Raw genomic sequence first — 21872 nt, 5'->3', positions numbered from 1 at the left:
ATAGTAACACAATACCATCAACTTCAAAACTAGGGATCAATACGTCCGTCGAGACGCCATGGTCCAAAACCATAGGCACAACTTCCAAGGACTAACCGCCATGGACCAAAGGTACGTTTTCACATAAACGCTCTTTTACTGAAGCCAACCTGCGTGTACACGCGACTTGGGCTTAATGAACCTGCGTGTATGAACTTTCTTGGCCTGCTGTACTAAGATCTGTCTTCTGATTAAGTGCCATCACCTGTCCCAGCCTCTGAGCAACTGTACCAACCTCTGAGTGAGTTGCCATCAAGGACAACACTTGAATCATAATGCCAACACCATTTTTACCTTGAAGTGGTTTCCCATTGGGTAAGGTCACCATTTGTTAACTGCGTGTAGTATTTCCAACGTTTCCTTCTCATAATTAGCTTGCTTGAGACGTAGCCATAGAAATACCCAATCACCTACATCAAAACTTTTTTCACTGCGATGTTGATCTACTTGTTGTTTCATTTGATTTTGCACCAAAGAGGCATTATCCTAGAAGATCGTACCCCAATATTACATGAGCTCTCACTTTTGCAACATGAGATCTCGCTTTTGCAATAGAGGGTGAAGAAATTATCTGTAAAATAAAACAATGAAAAACCACATATTTAATTCACTCATATATGTTTCGAGAAAAGAAGTGATAAAGAAAATGGGGAAATGTGCAAATAAAACCAAATTTGAAGTTGTGAATACTAATATGATTAGTGACTGACGTGACGAAGTGAGTGATATCTTGGAGAGGCTTCCAAGGCTTCATCGAATGGGGTAATCGCAATACAAAACCCAAACCAAAAGAAGCATATGATGTCTTGGAGAGGCTTCCGAGGCTTCGTCGAATGGGGTAATCGCAGTACAGAACCCGAACTGGAAGAATACGAGGAGAATGGGGAATGTTCTCTTTAGAAGAAGAGAAGAAGAATTAGTGCATGCAAGCTCGAAAATTGTTCCCACAACGTATATATCCTTGAAACCCTTGAAACCCCTTTGATGCACTTGAGAAAATGAAGAATTCTTGAAATGACTTGGTTAACTGAATAAATAACAGTTTGGGGGATAATGGTGAGATCCAAAGGTTGATGATATTTTAATTGTCTAACAAGCATTCTGACAGTAGAGACCAGATCCATGTATCATGAGAGAAGAGTGAGTCTAAGAGGGGAATGCCTTACAATGTAATTAAATTGTAAAAACTAGTACAACCACATTAATATTTTTAAAGTGGTTGATATAGCTGAAGGGCTTCATAGACATAACCAAAAAATTTATTACAACAATAAGAATGTCTTCCTAATGCACACATTTACTCGATTAACCATGTATAAAAAGATTATGGGTCAACTTTAACATAACTTTTGTCTTTTTCTTTTTTTATATTATTTATTTATTTTACAAACAAATGTTATAAATAATAAAGAGGAACTTATCATGAAGAATTTATTAGAATTGAAATAATCTATAATCCCTAGAAAATTTGTGGTTGGGCAGTCAAATGGTACAAATCAAAATTTTTAAATTTATTAAAAGTAATGTATGATTTTTCTAAATAAAATTTTCATATATACAAATGAATGTTATAAATAATAATGAGCAACTTATCATGGAGGAGCTTATTAGAATTGGAATAAATCAAAGCACTAGAAAATTCGTTGGGGGGAGCCACTTGACGAATCTAATTTTTTTAACTTTATTCAAAGTCAATGCAACCTAACAAACTCTTTACTACACTAAATTCGATGATAAACATTAAGACTAAGCATAAGTCAACAAATCTTTTTTTTTTTTTTGTCATTTGATAGTCATTTTCAAATACAAAAATGAATTTCGTTATACAATTTCAGAATATTACATTTTAATTTTGTTGAAACATTTTTATTATTATAATTAAGTTATAGTTTGATAACATAGTGTTGTGGGATAAGATTGATTTATAGTTTGAAATAATAATAATAACAATTTTTACACAAAAATATCGTCACCATGACTATTTGCAGTCAGTATGGGTCTATCATCACTTGTACTGTCCTCCTAAGCAAGTCTCACACCTCAGCTCTTCAAGTCAAGCTTTGAAAATGACTTTTTGCAAGTAGTCCTGTATGCCCACAACACCGCCAGTATGCACAACGAAATGATTAGGACATGTGCATACTGGCGGTGTTGTGGGCATACAGGACTACTTGAAAAAAGCTAACATGTCAGACACATTTTTTATTGTTCTATAGCATAGATGCTATGATGCCTATGGAATATATCGTGCCTAGTCTCCGCATAGCAGCTTTCACAGGGATGGCAAACAATGGAGCATTGGAGAACAGCTCGCGTAGCTAATAGAGCTTGAAGAAGACAAATTCTTGGTTGGATTCCATCAGCAAGTCCAGAAGGAACTTGAAAAGGCTTGGCACGATCGACACATCAAGATGCACACATTTAAGGTAAATTATTTGGTCTTATTATATGATATTAAGTTCGCTAAGTTTCTAGGAAAGTTTTAGATGCACTGGCTGGGGCCATATGTCATCAAAGAGATCACAGATGGTGGTGCAGTTCAACTCACAAAGCTAAATGAAGGACGTTTCCTGGGAAGAGTAAATGGAAGCCGATTGACGCCGTATGTAGGAGATACGACTCAATGACTATATGATGGCAAGACAGTCTTAGTGCTTGAGGTAGGTGCAAGGGAGCACAGGACTATAAACTACACTGCCTGGTTTTGGGGACTATGTGGCAGGGGATCTGCGCACAAAAGGGTGATGTCATAGTATGAGAAGTTACATGAAGGTAGTTGCACTATCAAGGCAGATACCATGCAGCACAACCAGAAAATGACTGTTAGAGTCATTGTTCATGATTTGACAACCACGAGACAGTTAAGAGGAGTGGATGGGCGACATTTAAGGCTAAAATATTAGGAGATATGCTACCAAATCAACGTTAATGGACGAATTTGGGGGTAATGGTTGGATTTGAATTCAAAATTCCCTATAAATTACGTGTTCTTGCCTAGAAGAGAACACTTTACAAACTTCAGTTTTTTGAGTTGTGATTTCTGTCGCTTACGAATCGTGAGTTCTTTGAATATTTGGTCACAAGCCCCGCACTAGATCATTCTCTCGAGTTAACCCAAAAATTCATTTACAACACCATGTTAGGACCAGGCCTCGCTGAGATTGCAAGCATTGGAGGGACTGGCGCCTCCAAAGGATCTTCTCCATAGGTGCACCCCAAGAAATCTGCTGCCATTAAGGAAGAAGTTGAAAAAACTTCTCCATGCTGGTTTCATTTACCCGGTTCCTCTAACCGATTGGGTATCGAATATTGTCCCTGTTATGAAAAAACAAGGAACAATTAGAGTGTGCGTCGATTATAGGGATGTAAATCAAGCTTGTCCAAAAGAAAACTACCCTACACCCTTCATTGACCAGATAATTGATGAATGTGCCGGATGTGAAATCTTTTCATTTATGGATGGATTCTCCAGGTATAATCAAATAAATATCCACCCACAGGACTAGTCAAAGACTGCATTTATTTGTCCGTGGGGCACATTTGCATATCGAAAATTACCCTTTGGTTTAAAGAACTCAGGGGAAACATTTCAGAGGGCAATGAATTATGCCTTCCATGACATCAAAAACATCGTTCAACCATACCTCGATGACCCTCCAGCTCATTCGCGAAAGCGAACTAATCATCCGCAGCATTTAAGAGCGATATTTCTACGTTTCTGACACTACAAGATACGAATCAATCCACACAAATGTGTATTTTGTGTCAGTTCTGGTCATTTACTTGGCTTTGTAGTCTCGAAAGACAGAATTCGTCTCGACCCATGTAAGGTTCAGGCAATCATAAATTTGCCTCCACCTTTGAATTTACTTCAGATTCAGAAACTCCAAGGGAAAGCAAACTTTCTGAGGAGGTTCATTCCGAATTACGTCGAACTTGCTAAAGGTTCTACACGTCTTTTGAAAAAGGAAGTACCCTTTGTCTGGGATCAGGTTGCGTAAGATTCCTTTGATGCTTTAAAAGAATCCCTAAGGAGAGCATCATCAATGTACGCTCCTGATTATCAAAAAGACTTTAACCTGTATATGGCTGTAGCGGATACAACCATCACAATGGTTTTAGTTCAAGAAGACAATGGAATTGAGCATCCTATATATTATTTAAGTAAGAACTTAAATGATACAGAAAGAAAATATTCTTATGTTGAAAAGCTAGCGCTCGCAGTTGTTCAAGCGATACAGAGATTTCGACACTATATCCTCTTTCGAAAAACTACCATTTTGTCAGATCGCAACCCCATGACTTATATATTGTCGCGATAGTTGCTGGGGGGAAAATATTCCAAATGGATAGCAATTCTACAAGAGTTTGATCTGGAATTTGTAAAATCCAAGTCAAAGAACGCTCTGGTTTTCGCAGAATTATTATGCGATCTCCCATTGTCGTCCAACGATGAAACATCCGAAGAAACGATCGTGGTCGAAAATTTGTTTTTGATATCTTCAAGAAATTTGTGGTATGGGGATATAATCATTTATCTCCAAACCCAGAAATATAGGCCAAATACCTCTCGCTCCGAACAAAACCTTATTCGATACCAAGAAAAAGACTACATGATCGTCGGTGATACACTTTACCGTTGTGGTGTCGATACAGTTCTGAGAAGGGGCCTCACCCATGAGGAGGCCGAAAAAGTCCTCAATGATTTCCATTCAGGTGCGTGTGGGGGGCATCAATACGGTTATGCTACAGCGCAAATTTTTTTTCGAGCAGGATACTTCTGGCCAACGATGTTCAAAGATTGCATAAACGCAGTCAGAAGTTGCCGTTCTTGTCAAATATTCGATATCAAAACCAGATGACCACCCGCACCTCTGCAGCCAATAGTTGTTGTTGGGCCATTCACCTAATGGGGCATCGATTTCATGACATGTAACCCCACCTCGACCGGGGGGCATGGGTATATCATAGTCACAGTTGACTATTTTACCAAATGGGCCGAGACGATGCCTACATTAGATAATACTGGTGAAACAGCTGCCCTCTTCTTTTTCAATCATGTGGTCGCCAGATTCGGCGTCCCACAGGCTATAGTCATAGATCATGGATCACATTTTCGCAATCACATGATGGTAGAATTAGCTGCCAAATTAGGGTTGTCTCACGACAGCTCTACTCCATATTACCCGCAAGCCAACGGGCAAGTTGAAGCAATCAACAATGTCCTGAAGGCATACTGCAAAGGATGATTCGAGTTCACAAAAGAAGTTGGCACCTAATCCTGTACTCAGCCTTGTGGGCTTACCGAACATCGGTAAGGAATGCAACCGGGTTTACACCTTTCCAACTGGTATATGGCCTAGAAGCAGTCTTACCAATCCAGTGTGAAATCTCATCCCTCAAACTCGCAATTAACCTTCTCTCTGGGACTTCCGAAGAGGAGGCTCGTTTCTTGTTACTAATCCAATTGGATGAAACTCATCGTGATGCCGCTTTGGCAAACGAAGCCCATAAGAAACGAGTCAAGGTGCAGTTCGACAAGAATGTCAAACCCCGTGTCTTCTTAGAAGGTGACTTGGTCTTGATTTATGACCAAGAATCCGATAAATTGGGGTCAGGTAAATTCAAGTCTTTATGGATGATCCCCTATGTTGTTAAGCGAGTGTTAGCAAAAGGATCTACGAGTTAATGGATTATGACGGGATTCCACTGGCACAACCTCGTAATGGGTTGTACCTTAAGCGTTACTATGCGTGATTTAGTATAGTAACCTATATGCTTTTGTTATGTTTTTGCTTTCGCTAAAGTATTTGTTTTGGTCAAGTAATCCACTTTTTACATTTATTGCAGATGTCAAACCTATTGGAGTCATGTGTTGGATATGCCTGGAACGAGTCGTAGTTCACGGAACCTATCTTCCGCAGCCTGGGCCATTTTTGATCCAAGCGGCGAGTTAGTAAGTTTCAGAGGGGTATGTATTGGTCGATCAACGAATAACAGCGCTGAATATAGCGCGTTGATAGAACTTCTCTCTAATGCCATCACACATGGTATACGCCAACTGATTGTCAGGCTAGACTCACAACTCGTCATACTACAACTCACTAGTATCTACTCTGTCCGAAATCCATCTATTTATCGCATGTTCCTAAGGGTTAAGATTTTGGAAAGGCAATTTGATTTTATTTAATATCAGCATATTTCCAGAACCTTAAACACATTAACTGACTCATTGGCAAATTATGTGTTAGATAGACATTTGCAACATTTATAAAAAGAAGCATACCATCAATATTTGCATTTGGATCATGTAACTTAACCAAAATAAAAATTTGAAAATCAAAAATATATATATAATTGTTTATGGTTTAAACACAATGTTCTGTAACCAAGACAGAATTGGTCAAATGACCCAAAACTCAAAACGCTAGGGGGCACCCTAGTCTAATGGTGCTCGTGATAGCAAGTCACAGCCTGTGCGATCATGCATAAGAGCCGAGTCCATCGTCTTGGCACACCAGTAGTATGCCACTGCAACCTTAAGGGCAGCTCTTCAGTCCTCACATCTGGAATACCGAGAGTAAGGGCCTCGACCTGGTCCTGTAATGCTGTGAGAGTCTCGGCCACATCGAGGTCGCGAAGGATAGCCCTTCAAATAGCCTCTCCTGCTGGGGCAGCAGCTGGCACTCTCAGGCGTACTATTGGCTGAACGGGACCGACATCTGCATGAACACATGAGTTTGATTAGTCTTGAGAGAATAAAGCACAAGGACATTATAAAAGAAAAATCATAAATAGGAATATGGTCAAAGAATTTACCAATGGCACCCCACTGTTCACCAGCCGCAGTACTAAACCTGGGTCACCCCGGAAGTCCATACCAGCATATGGATACTTGGTATAAACCATCTCTTGACGATCGAACCACCCGAAGAAGGTATCAAAAAAGGAAATCTGAGACTGACCAACATGCCTAGACATATGGTCAACCCATCTCTGCATACGTGGTTCAGTCAGTGAAGGTAAATTGAGTGCAATGTACTGCGGCTGCATCAGCGGTATCTTTTCCAAGGCAAAGGCAGTCAAGATGGAACCATACCCAAAGTTCTTTAACCTCCCGCTCTTCACCTTGGTCAACTGTCTTTCATCACAAGAAGTATTGCGCCGTACCAGTTGAACACCTTCAGTTGGAGACATTCCAAGGCATACTGCATATAAGATCGGTTGGCTACATGAAGAGCCACACCACCATCCATCCTACCAAAAGTGAACAAGATAGTCCTGAGGGACCTATCAGTGACATCACGGATGATGATCTTGTCGTCTTTACTCAGCTCAGATCCCTCTCTGCAATACCGGCGAACATAATCTCTCACAGATTCACCTCCTCGGGCCGAACCTAATAAAGATATGGGGGCACCCCGCCTCGACAAGCCAGTCAAGAAATAGATGTCCACTACATTCAAGGGGATGGATTTTCCCCTAATCTGGAACACTTGGCTGGTAGGATCCCAAGCATCGACCAAATACTGCAGCAAGTTGATTTGTTGTCTCATGCTAGAAATGTGGAAAAACTTCAGCAAGCCACAGTTCTGCAGTGCATTTACTGTAACCGGATCATGTAAAGCAAGCATGTCCTCTTCTTCATGCTCACGTTCTCGCCATGTAATAGTCATCTTGGTCCAAAGATCTCTGAAAACAAACAAGAGAAGAGTTAGATCTTGATTTTGGTAAGAGACAGGCAAAATTTCCATCAAAAATTATGCATAAACTTCCTTCCTTGCACCCATCACACGTACAGTAGTGTTCTGGGTGCATTGCATGTCAGTTAGCCAGTAGAAAAGCTAACATCCAACGCACCTTTCGATGCATAAAGGGTGCGCTGAAGCCAAGGTGAGTTTTTCAAACCCCAGAGGCTCAGAAAAACCAGGAATCAAGCTCAGAATGCAAAATGGAAAGCCTGAAATGAAAGAGCTCAGGTTTAGCTCCTACCTAGTCCAGACGGTGTCGAGAATCGTCCACAGAATCTCTCAGAATTAGCTGATGAAAATCAAGGGGGAAAAAGCACCTCCAAAGCTCCAACAAACCAAAGTTCAAATGAAATGGTAAAATGAGAGGTAAAAGCACTTTTACATTACTTTTTACATAATTTGAGTAAAATATTAGTGTTCTAACTCATTTTTCAAACATATATTTTTCATTTCTAACTAGTTTGATGATGCAATTGAAAATGCAATACAATCTTTGAAAGAACAAAGCTATTTATGATAAAGTCAAGAAATGACTATTCAATCGAGCAGTTTTAGCACATAGTTCAAGCTCGTTAAAAAATAAACATAAGTCGTGAGCAAATGTTTCTCCCCACGTTTAAGATCATTAAAAGATGAACTATTTCCCGGTAAATAACCATCGTGAATGTAGTACTTCAGCCTTTAAAGCCTTGGTCGTGTTCTCATCATCACCTCCACTCTGTATTGGCCGATCATTCACCTCCATTTGATTGTTTACCCCTTTTGAGGAACAGCTGCGAAGAGTGATCCCACTAGCCATCCTTGTAACACTTCCATGATTGGAAAATTCCAAACCTTACCTGGAATCAACTGCTACCCAATTTTATCACTCGTTCCTCAAAAGAAGAGTCTCCTTTAAGCTCTTTTGAACTAACTCGTAAAATATGAAAAGATTGCCGAGCCGTTGGCCTCTCTAGCTCGTTAAAGGGACCGGAAGTGCTATCCCTCCTCTAGATTTTAATCTTTTTGGACCTGAGGGATTATTACACAAAAAGGTCGAGTGCTTGTTTTGTTTGGCTCGTTAAAAGTATCGAAAATTCATCCCTTCTGTATTGTTTTATACTTTTTCGGACTTAAGGGATTAGATGATGAAAAAGGAATTTTGGAATTTCCTTTACATCCCTTTTCAGACTCTCTAAAATTGAAAAGGACCGAGTTATCTTTGTCGTTAAACCCGTTAAAACTTAATAGCGACAAACTTGTGCATAGCAGACAAGAACGAGTTTGACTATCACTAGGCTCGTTAAAACATAGCGATGGGTTTTCCCGAAGGGAAAATTATAGAAAAAGCATATGTTATCCTCCTCAATCTTGACAAAAATAAAGAGGTACTGGTCAGCAATGACTGGGGAAAAATTGGGAAGAAAACTTGAAGAAACTTTGTTGGTAGCAAGTCGCTCTTGAACATGACACTTTCACTCCGCATCCAAGTCGGGTTGGGTTGTTTCATTCACCGGTCACATCGTCATGGTCCCATCACACCATCCACATTTGGAGTTAATGCTACCAATCCATCACATCAGTGTCGCCGATGTGTTCAAGTCATTCAGAGAATTCACCTGTGTCTCACCCGCTGTAATACATTTACACTCCATTCTTTCATGATCGCCACCCTGGACCTTATATCATAAGATCGGTTTCACCTCCATTAAAATCATTTGCTCCGTTCCATGTCATTGATGTGGGATTCATTAAGGCCCTCCTGTGACGGATCGCTTCTTGTCGACATCAACTCATTATCCAAGAAGTTGATCTAGGAACACCTCGTTCAGTACTTTGAAGCTTGCATGCCTTAATGGCAAGTTTCTCACTTCCGGCGACAGGTTTACATCAATGGCCTTCGACTGAAAGATTTTGCGTGGTGTTCGACGCCAAGTCCTTTATTCACACCACGTGAATTATACTGCAGTACCTTGAGGGTCATTATCATTATCGGTGATTCCTCTCGCACCTGTTAACATCTTACATCATTGGCTGGTAATCAGGCGATCTCTTTCCATGTTCGACTCCAGAACATCTCTCACATGGATAGACTTGTACTTGGAGTGAAGATCGAACGAGATTGGAGACCCTGGATCTAGTTTCATCCATCCGGGCTGCGATACATATTCAAGGAAATAAAGACATCAAATGTACATCATTGTTGCACAGATAATCATCCAATCAAAGGGATGATGGCTCTACCAGAATCATCAGTCTACACTCAGACGATTGTCTGTCCTATGTACATGAAAATGAATTTATAAAGCTGAGCATGGGAATGCCCGCCTCAACTAGATCATGAAAATATTATGACGATAATGTATTGTATTCTAGATTTAAGAGATCTTTGGTTTGTATCTTTTGACTCAGTTATCAGAGAATCCACAGTATGAACACTTTTATGCCAATGCTTCAAATCCCAACTGGGATCCATCATCAGGGCTTATGAATGATGATAAAAGAAGAGCCGCTAAGAAGGAAATAAATAATAATGAGAAAAATAAATTTTAGGATTAGCAAAATGTCGACTGAATATTTATTATTAATTTATTTATTAATTAATAATTTATTCAATTATTTATTTTTATTTTTATTTTTATTTTTGAGTTTTATACATTAATTTTTTGTTTACAGGTGAGTTAATAAATTAATTTAAAATTAAAAACCTAAATGGTAATAATAATAATTATTTAATATATGATAATATAATAAATTTTATTTTATTTTTTTATTTTATTTATTCATTTATTTAATTGTGAATCAAGTTGGAAAATTCTTATTTATTTTTATATAATAGTATTAAAGATGAGAGAAATAAGAATATTGTATCCATATTTAAAGTTATTTGATTTAAAATTATATTAATATTAATAATAATTAATTAATTAATTAATTAATTGTTATAAACTAATATATATATTAAATTAATCAATATTAATAAATGTTAATAATTACAACTTAATATAGTTTTTCAACTGGTGATGAAACTTTGAACGATGCGCTCTGAGGCGATTCGCTAGAGGAAAACAAAAACCTAGCCGCCATTACACGGACCTGCCTTCGCTTCTGCAGGTCTCTCCATTGACGGCCGCACATGGTACCAGACGCAGGAGGGGAGAGCTCTGCCTCCCCTCCACAGGACATGCACATGACTGACAACAAGCAAAAGCCGGTGATCCTGCCCTCTGCAGACACAGATCCGGAAACAGAGGAAACCCAGCAAAGGACGCAGAAAGAAAAGCTGCATGCAGCCCAGAATGAAGAGGATACAGAAAACAATGACAAGCACACCAATGCGGAACCATCTAAGACCAAAGCGACTTCAAGGACCTGCATACCAAAAGCGGCAGAATCAATCAAGGTGGATCTGCCAAGCCATCGTATCAACAGCGAAATACAATACATGCAGGACTACGCCCTCATTGGAAAGTTTCTGGGATTTTGGCCCACAGAGAAAGCCTTACAAGGCTGGATAGCCTCCAAATGGAAGCCAAAAGGACAAGTGACGTTGCAGCTTGGCCCAAAGGGCTTCTTCACAGCTATTTTCAACTGTCTCGAAGATAAAACGAAGGTATTTGAAGGTGGCCCGTACTTCTTCAACTCTTCCGGTTTGTATCTGACTGAATGGAAGCCAAGATTCAATCCGGACAAAGAAGACTTCAGCTGGGCCCCTGTTTGGATAAGAATGTATTCACTTCCTGTGGAATATTGGAAAGAAGAGACACTGGCTGACATTGGCAACAAGCTGGGGACATTTATCAAAGTTGCAACCGAAACAAAATCTCGCAAATACACCTCCTATGCCAGGATATGCGTCAAGATGCACCTAACCAAGACGCTTGCAGACACGGTAAGTCTCTTTCACGATGACTATGAATGGAAGCAGTCCTTAGATTATGAGCACATCCCCTTTCGCTGTAGAAAATGTCATGAACACGGCCATCTCTTCCGTGACTGCCCCTTAAATGTTCAGCCATTTGTTCCTTCAAATGAGACATCTAAGGATCAAGATGGTTATACCAAAGTCCCCACCCGTCGCCGGCATGCCAAGAAAAACCAGGCTATCCCAGATCCAGGACCCAAGGTGAATCTCCAGAACCGTTTCTCTGTTCTAGCCTCTCAGGATTCTCCAAATCCACCCCATTCTGAAAACCTGGATCATCAGATTCCCATCGTGCCCCCCTCCAACCGCTCCATCTCCTTATCATCCTCGGATCCCGCCTTCTCCAAACCTGCAGATTCATCCCCATTGGCGCTCACCAAGTCTATCTCAGATCTCGAACCCCCTTTCCCCTCTAAAGGGAAATCCAAATTGAATGAAAATCAAATAGCTTCAGATATGGATCTTGATGCAGCACTCGCCTTAAGTCTCCATGATAATGCAGAGGAGATGGAGCAAAACATCCCGATCATTATGGAGGAAGACAGAGTAGATGTTAATTTAGAAGAGTTTGACATCTCTAAGCTTGACATCTCCAAATTGGAGACAGCATGCAAACAAAAAGAGTATGAATCAATCCCCCCCTGGCAAATAGACAAAATTGAAGGAGTTTTGTCGCGAGTACATCACCATAAAAGTCTGGGTATTCAAGGTGGAAGTCATTGGGATGGAAAAAAAATCATTAAAGAAACAAAGAAAAGAGGCAGAAAAACAGACCTTCAGAGAACAATAACAGTTGGGGAAATACTTATGGATTCGGGGCTATTTCCCAAGCTGACAAAGTTCTTCAAACCCTCAACGCAATCTCCATGAAGCTCATATCCTGGAATGTCAGAGGACTCAACAGTCCCTCTAAACACAGAATGATAAAAAACTTGATTATGCAAGAACAACCAGCAGTAGTCTTTCTCCAAGAAACAAAAAGCAGTAGCACAATGATAGACAAACTCGGCAACAAAATCTGGGCAGGTAGTAGGTCAATCTCAGTCGACGCTTCAGGGGCGTCAGGCGGTTTGGCCATTTTATGGAACCCGCAGATTGTTACGTTGGACAATTTCCATGCCACTCTCCATCTAATTCAAGCCACCTTCCATCTCATAGGCACCAACATTCATGGGCACCTCACCAATGTATATTTCCCTCAGTCGATTCAGCAAAAATTGGACCTCCTGGATACGATCTCCCTCCTTAATGCAAATAGACTCTTCCCCTTGTGGATTGGAGGGGGAGATTTCAATATCATAAAATCAATGGAGGAAAAACAAGGGGGCAGAGTACGGCTCGACAGCGACAGCAATGGCTTCAAGCAATTCATTCAGAACAATCAGCTCATGGACATTCCTACCTCCAATGGTATTTTTACTTGGTCCAACAAGCGCAAAGGAGCCCACCATATCGCCTCAAGGTTGGATCGTTTTCTAATCTCTGACAATGCGATCCACCTCGGAGGAGACTTCAGCACCTCAATAATTCCTCAAAGCGGCTCGGATCATTGGCCAATTCTGCTTCATTGGTCAAGACCAGGTCATGGCTGCAATCGACCTTTTCGCTTTGAAGCCTTTTGGCTAAAAAACAGCAAATTAAAGGATGTTGTCACTCAAGCTTGGACATCATATTCACCACCAGCGGGAGCCAAGATGTATCAGTTTCAAGAAAAGTTAAAACATCTGAAACAAGCTTTAAAAAGATGGAATCGCACTCATTTTGGCAATATACAGGAAAGCAAACAAAAGCTGGAGCAGCAAATGAAAGAACTTCAACAAAAATTCATTCTGGCAGGACGCACAGAAGAACAAATACAACAAGAGCAGAGCCTCTGGAGTCAGATAGAAGAGCGCCAACAACAAGAGGAAATTTTATGGAAACAAAAATCCCGAATAAGCTGGCTGAAAGAAGGAGAAAAAAACACAAAGTTCTTTCACAAAACTACCATACAAAGGCGCATGCACAACAAAATAACCTTCGTCAATAATCAACAGGGTGATAGAATAGAGGTTCATGAAGAAATGGAAAAAGAATTTACAGGCTACTTCAAGGACACTTTAAAGGAACCTGAAGTCAATCGGGATGAGGCAATCCGAGCCATCACGCAGCACATTCCCAAAATAATCAATGAGGAACACAACAATCAGCTACTCCAACCTGTTACACTGAAGGAAGTAGAAGAAGCCATGGCCCAACTCAAAGATGGCAAGGCACCAGGGCCAGATGGATTTACAGCCAACTTCTTTCATGAATTTTGGGAGCTCATTAAAGTTGAAGTATGGAATCTAGTGGATGAATCCTGAAGCATGCACTGGGTCCTCCCTGCCCTCAACTCAACTTTCATAGCCTTGGTACCCAAAGAAGCAGCCTCCAGCAAACCTGAGAAATACAGACCAATAGCGTTATGCAATGTGATATACAAACTCATTTCTAAGGTCATTGCAAACCGTCTCAAGCCGCTACTACCAATGCTAATCTCTCCAGAGCAAACAGGGTATGTCGAGGGAAGGCAAATCATGGATGGTATAATTCTCTCAAATGAAGTCATACATTCTCTAAAGCTCCTAAAAAAACCAGGTATGCTTCTCAAGCTCGACCTCTCTAAAGCCTTCGACAAACTTAGCTGGAATTACATTCATAAAATGCTCTTAGCTTTTGGTTTTAATGCAACCTGGACCAGATGGATCATGAGCCTCATAACTTCTCCGAGTTTTTCAGTCTTACTGAACGGATCTCCCTCACCTCCCTTCAAATCCTCTCGGGGCATAAGGCAAGGGGATCCGCTCTCGCCATTTCTCTTCGTTTTAATGGCCGAGGGATTAAGTAGGCTCCTGAAATACGCCGTTTCCTCCCAAGCTCTCAAAGGATTATCCCTCCACGGCCGTCCTCCCCAGACCCATCAACAATTTGTTGATGACACTCTGCTCTTCGGGCATCCCTCTGTTAAAGAAGCCTCCGTATTCAAAACCCTTCTAAATATCTTTGCTGAAGCTTCCGGCACCTCTATTAACGCCTCCAAATCCCAGCTCTTTTTCTTCAATACACCCCCCTCCACGCAAAGGAACATTGCCAGAACTCTGGGATTCACAATCTCCCATTTGCCTTCAAAATATCTAGGAGCCCCCCTCTCCGATTCCGCGATCAAACAAGTGTCTTGGAGGGCACTTCTGGACAAACTTGAATCAAAACTTTCCTCATGGACTTACAGGGCTCTAAATCTAGCTGGTAGGCTTGTTCTCATTAAATCTGTACTGCAAGCAATGCCGCTCTATCTCTTCTCCATCTTGGTAGCTCCAAAAGGGATTCTGAAGGCTATTCGCATTCTGCAACGCAACTTCCTCTGGGGATCCACTGCCTTAAACAGGAAATGGGCTCTTGTCAAATGGACAGAGGTGTGCAAAACCAAATCAGAAGGAGGGTTAGGACTTCGGGATCCGCTTCATAGCAATAACACAATGGGTGCTAGAATATGGTGGAACTGGGTCTCCAAGCCAAACTCCCCATGGGCTCAACTATGGCAAGCAAAATATGCCAGAGGCAGCAGCTGGAGTGATCTCATCAGAATCAATCCCACGGTGCAAGGTTCACTCATCTGGAACAATGCAAAAACGCAGAGCCGCTTCATTCAAGAACACAGCTTTTGGGAAATACACTCAGGGACTGCCGCCAGATTTTGGGAGGACTCTTGGCAACAGCTCCCAAAACTCGCAAATTTGTTCCACAAACCTCTTTGGCAGGCACACATGAAGCAAACAAGTATCACCCAGGTACACCAGTTCTGGCAGTCCTCCTCAAATCACGATTTTCAGATATGGAAACCAGCGCAACAATGGCAAACAGATTGGCAAGGAGAAACATACACAGAAATAGAACAAGAACTTAAAGAAAGGAGAATCCGCCTCTCCAACCAACAGGACAAATTACGTTGGGGATACACAACCAGGGGCACCTTCACCACTAAAGAAGCTCACCATCTGCGATATTCCAATCTCCAAGAGGAAAGAGATCAAATTTGGGAGAAAGTCTGGAACAAGGGACTATGGCCCAAGATCTCCACCTTCATCTGGCTTTTAAGCAAAAGGCGCATCCTTACTTGGGATAACCTACTAAAAAGAGGATTCATTGGGCCCTCCAGATGCCCAAACTGCAATGCTAATAATGAAACTATCAGTCATCTAATGGAAGACTGTCCTCTCGCAAAACAGATATGGAAGAAAGTCGAAAACTGTAATATGAGAGCAATCCCTAGACAGGCGGACGTCACGGAAAACATAAGACACTGGGTCAAAAATCCATTTAAGTGCCAGATTCTAAACTCTCTGTGGAATATCATTCCCGGCTTCCTGTACTGGACTCTGTGGAAAGAGCGCAACCATCAAATCTTCAACAACACTCATCGATCCATGGATGATCTTTGGCTCATTCTCAAACAAAATATACAAGAAACCTTGGCCATCCGAATCTGGAATGATACTGACATGCCCGAAACCCCACAAGAATGCAGAATACTGAAGGAATGGGATCTGGATCTCAAGCCCTTGGTCAAAGCAAAAACCGCTCCTTGCTCCATATCTGCTTCTCCTTCATCCTGGTCCCCTCCTGCCTTAAATTCCTACAAGATAAACTTCGATGGAGCAGCCAAAGGCAACCCCGGCCCGGCAGGTTTCGGAGGGGTCATAAGAAATCATTCAGGAGATGTGAAACTCTTGTACTTTGGCTCTTTAGGCAAAAACACCAATAATGCCGCAGAGCTGGAAGGATTATGGAAAGGAATATGTTTGGCTGAGCAATATAACCTCTCTCCCCTTGAAGTTGAAGGGGACTCGCTCATACTAATAGAGGCAGCCAAAAGAATACAAGCCGGCGCCAGAGCTGTCAAAATTGCAAAAAGTTGGAGGCTGCTAAGTCGTCTGGAATCCCTGGAGGAAAAGCTTCTCATTCCCCACAACATAACCTTCAAGCATGTCAGAAGATCAGCAAACCAGGTGGCAGATAGGTTGGCTAATCAAGGAGCGGCTCAGTCGACAACGTATTTCTCGGGTGCTCTGGATATGGTTGAAAATGATCAACTTAAGAAAGAATGCATCTCTTTGGTGCAAAAAGATCTCCTTCTCCCGGATGCGGGTGCTAATAGTTTCAATGCCGCGTGTTAAGGGAGTTAAGAGGCATGTGGCTTGTCACATGGGCCTCTGTCAGCCCGGACAAGCCACGCCACTCCAAGGAGAAGGCTCCATAAATTCGCCGGAAGGCGAAGCAATGAGCAAGTTGGAAATGGTTTATGCGGAGGGGAATGTCGTTAGTCTGTCTAGTCGATTGCAGGGGAACGCTGTGGGAATGTACAGACGTTTGCAGGCGCCATTCAATGCGCTGCAACATCCGAGGAGCATGGAAGCTATTAAGGTTGCCACCCTAACCACTCTGCCGCATCTCAAGCCGTTTGAGTGGGTGATTGCTTGGAGTAAGGTTTCTGAGGGAATCGCTGGTGTGGGAAGCCATTGTCAAATGCCAAGGGAGAGGCTCAGAATGAGCAGTCGCAGAGGAGGGTCACGGGGTCGTTCTGCCTCTCAGAGGCCTGAAATCTCACCATCGTCCTCAGTTGAATTTACCTCTGAGCAAAACAGGCCTCCGGGCCGCAATGTTAGAGGAAGCTGGGGCATCCCGGAGTGTGGTCACACGGAACACCCAGCCATTCGCTACAGAATCCCTTGTGCTTTTGCTAACAACACTCTGATAGTTTCGGTTACCGTGGAGCACTGCAGCAGTGTTCGGGGGCGCTTGGAAACTGTGACTGTTCCGCGGGTGGATATGGAGACTCCCACTGTCGACTTCAGGCGTCCGGTTCAGAAGGATGAGGCCGGCCCCAGTGAGCCTGTTCAGAGGAGCTCGTGTAAGGGTAAGGAAGAATCGGAAAAGCTCAAGGGTCCTGCAAACGATGAGCCTCACACCACGGATGAAGATTAACTCAGAAGACACCAAGTCTGGGCAGCAAGGAATGAATCTTTCTGACCTTCTCATTTGCATGATTTTGTATATCTGTCATAAGGTTTATGTTCGCAGTGTCGGTCCAAATCACCATAGTCTCAGTCCACGCGTCAGTCTACATGTTCACCGTGTCGTTTTCTATTCACATCGTGTCGAATTATGTTCACCTTGTCCAGTAATGTATCCATCGTGTCGATTGCGGTATTCACCGTGTCAAGTCCTGAATCCATCGTGTCGATTACTGTATACTCCGTGTCGAATCTCTCTGCAAGGTTAGCAATGACTGACATCTTCTTTGAAGAAACAGGGCTTCGGCCCAGATGTAAATTTTGTTGTAATTTTGACTTTTTTGTAATATAATTAGCTCAGTTTTATCGAGAAAAAATAAAAATAAAAATGTTAATAATCAATACTAATAAAGTTAATAATAAAGTTAATAGATATTAATAAGGTTAAAATATTAATAAAACTTAATTAATAAAGTTAGTATATATTAATACTTAATTAATAAACATTTAATAATGAATTAATAGTAATTAACATTAATAATAATTAATATATTAATTAATTGTTATATTAATTAATATATTAAGCTAATTAATATAAAAGAAAATGTTAATAATGTTATTATTAATTTATTTATTAATTAATAATTTATTCAATTATTTATTTTTATTTATATTTATATTTTTGAGTTTTATATATTAATTTTTTATTTACAGGTGAGTTAATAAATTAATTTAAAATTCAAAACCTAAATGGTAATAATAATAATTATTTAATCTATGATAATATAATAAATTTTATTTTAGTTTATTTTATTTTTTTATTTTATTTATTCATTTATTTATTTATTCATTTATTTAATTATGAATCAAGTTGGGAAATGCTTTGGGAAATGCTTATTTACTTTTATATAATAGTATTAATGATTAGAGAAATAAGAATATTGTATCCATATTTAAAGTTATTTGACTTAAAATTATATTAATATTAATAATAATTAATAAATTAATTAATCGTTATAAACTAACAAATATATTAAATTAATCAATATTAATAAAGGTTAATAATCAATACTAATAAAGTTAATAGAGGAAAATGCGCGTTTGAGCCTCGGAGTCCTGTCCATGGCTTCCTCCTGATCTTCCCCCGCGGGTTTGTGCCTGGCAGCGCTGCTGCTCGGCAGCGCCTGTCCTCTGCCCAGGGCGTCCTGCCCTTCTCAGCTCGGGGCCTCTGCCCTCCCTTCTATTCCGGGGCCTCTGCCTCGTCTGTCAGCTGATCCCCCCTCTCCTCTGAGCGTCTGCGCCTGGCAGCGCTGCTCCTAGACTTCTCCCCCACTCTGGGCGCCTCCGTAGGAGAGCCAGAGGTGCAGAAGCTTCGCCTTCAATGGATCCTCCTCATAAGGAAAACGAGGATCTCGAAAAGTCCTTTGCTTCACTTATTCCAGAGAACTCTTCAGAAAGAATCAGACCTACAGCAACAAGATTCATCAAAAAGCTAGACGAAATACCGGAAGTCTCGCTCCCTCCCGCCCTCCCGAGGAGAGCTGCAGTAGCCTTAGCTGACCGGGGCCTGGTTGGCCAGTTTACCGGACTATGGCCCTCTCCTCGCACCGTTCAACGATGGGTAGAAAGGAACTGGAACTCGATGGTTCAAGGAAAGATAGCAATAAGGTTCTGTGGAAGAGGGTTTTTCACTTTCCTCTTCGAAACAACGGAGGATCGGAACCTCATTTTCAGAAATGGCCCTTACTTCATGGATACTAGAGGCCTCTATTTGAACAGATGGACCCCTGATTTCGACCCAGAGATGGATGTCCCTAATGCTGTTCCTGTTTGGGTCCGTCTCCCGCACCTGCCGCTCCACTGCTGGGGAGACGAATCTGTAAAAGCCATTGGAAACGCAGTGGGGAAATATATAGACAGATCAGAACCAAAAGAGAATATGCATGCATGCGCAAGGATCTGTGTGGAAGTTGATCTGGGAAAGGGTCTGCCAGAAGCAATCAAGCTCAAAGTCGACCAGTGGACGCACATACAGCAAGTGGACTACGAGCAACTACCTTTCAAGTGTAAGGTATGTCATGAATATGGGCAATTTGCAAACAGATGTACGAAATCTAAGTTAAATGTATCTGAAACTAACAATGAAGCTCCGGAAGAAGCATGGGAAAGAGTCAAGAAAAAGAAATCAAACCCTCCTCCATCAAGTATCTCTAAACCCCCTCCTGAAACCCCTTCCTCCCCTTCTCACCCCTTCGGATCTGGCCCTCCTTTCCTCTCATCCTCCAACCCTTTTGAAACTCTGTCCACAGAAGAACCTCCTTCCCCCCCTACCTCTCCAAGAGCCCCCATTGTTACCCCTGAATCTCCTCATCCAACCTCTCCTCCTCCAACGGCAGAAAGAATCCTAACAAGGAACAAGTCTAAGGAAACTAGCTCTTCCATAGACCCTCCAAGAAAAGTTGGAAGGAAATCCAACAAAGAAATAAGGGATGAGACAGCTGCTAAAGAGATGTCCACGGGGACCCAACAGCCAATGGATACATTCCTAGACAAGTCTAAAGGAAGCGGGGAAAGAACGAAAGAGAAAGGCGGGGCCCACACAAAACATAAATGATGAATCTGGTCTCTTGGAATTGTAGGGGGATGGGCTCCTCCCTCAAAGTAAATGCAGTCCGAGACCTACTAAAATCAGAACATCCGGACATCCTCCTTCTCCAGGAGACCAAAATCACCGAGCAGGAATTTCAAAGCAGTTTGAAAAAAAGCAACATATATGAAGGAACCGCAGTAAGTGCAGCAGGAGCCTCAGGAGGCTTAGGGACACTCTGGGATAAGAACAAATGGAAGCTCAAAGACTACAGGCAAAGCAGATGGTGGATCAGAACAGACATGCAAAACATAGCATCAACAGAAGAATACACCATTTACAATGTGTACGCCCCCCCTCACTACAGAGAAAAAGCCATTTGTTGGGAGTCAATCTCATCTGATCTAATGGAAGCCCAAAGAATAAACATCTGCTTGGGAGGTGATATGAATCTAATCAGAAATGCTGAAGAAAAGATAGGAGGGAATTTCTTGGCAGATCCCTCAAGAGATGCCCTTGAAGAAATCATACAAGCCCATAATCTGGTGGACATACAGCCTCAAAATGGGCGCTTCACTTGGTCAAATAAGCGAACAGGAAAGAACAACATCAAAGAGAGGCTGGATCGTATTCTGGTCCAAGAGACAATAGTGGCTAATTTCACAAGCATCCAAAGCTCCATCATTCAAGGGTATATCTCAGACCACAAACCAGTGGCACTGAAAATGGATAAGGGGAGGAATATGGGTCCACTCCCGTTTAAATACAACAGAGCCTGGGACAGAAGCGAGGACTTCAAACCTCTGATAAAAGCTCAGTGGGCAACTGAAATATTAGGCTCCCCTCACTTCATATGGGAAACTAAGCTCAAACTCCTTCGGATTGCTATTAAAAATTGGGCAAGAGACAAGGCAAAAGAAGAGAGTAAAAAGAAGACTGAACTCCAAATAAAAATAACACAGTGGAATCTAGAAAAGGAAACCAGACAAGAAACGGAGGAAGATCAAGCAAAAGAAAACGAATTGTACAAGGAGCTGTACAATCAGAATAGAAGAGAAGAAGAGGAGCAAAGGCAAAAATCAAGATGCCTCTGGCTCAATTCGGGAGACCGAAACACATCCTTTTTCCATAACAGTCTGAAACTAAGAAGAGCTGGAAACAATATCGAAAAAATAACAGTGGAAGGTAAAGAGCTCAAAGATCAAGAGGAGATTAGGGAGGCAGCGACTCAGCACTTCCAAAACCTCTTAACCGCTGATCCGCATCACATGCCCAATCTGGATTTCTTCAAAAATTTGACAAACAAAATCTCAGAAGACCAGAACGCTGAACTGGACAAAGAGCTCACGGTTGAAGAAATCGAAGGGTCAATTTACAGTATGGCCTCGGACAAGGCTCCGGGGCCCGATGGCTTCACAGTGGACTTTTATAAGACCCACTGGGATATCATAAAGAAGGACTACATCAGGGTGGCAAAAAACTTCTTCGCTAAATGCAAAATGGGCAGTGGTATGAAATCCTCCCATCTGGCCCTTATCCCCAAAGACCCAAACCCCCAA

Source organism: Pinus tabuliformis, chromosome Q, assembly GCF_031772625.1.
Source record: "Pinus tabuliformis cultivar Carrire ecotype Pingquan chromosome Q, CPIR1, whole genome shotgun sequence".
Taxonomy (NCBI): domain Eukaryota; kingdom Viridiplantae; phylum Streptophyta; class Pinopsida; order Pinales; family Pinaceae; genus Pinus; species Pinus tabuliformis.
Note: the sequence above shows the minus strand (reverse complement) of the source record.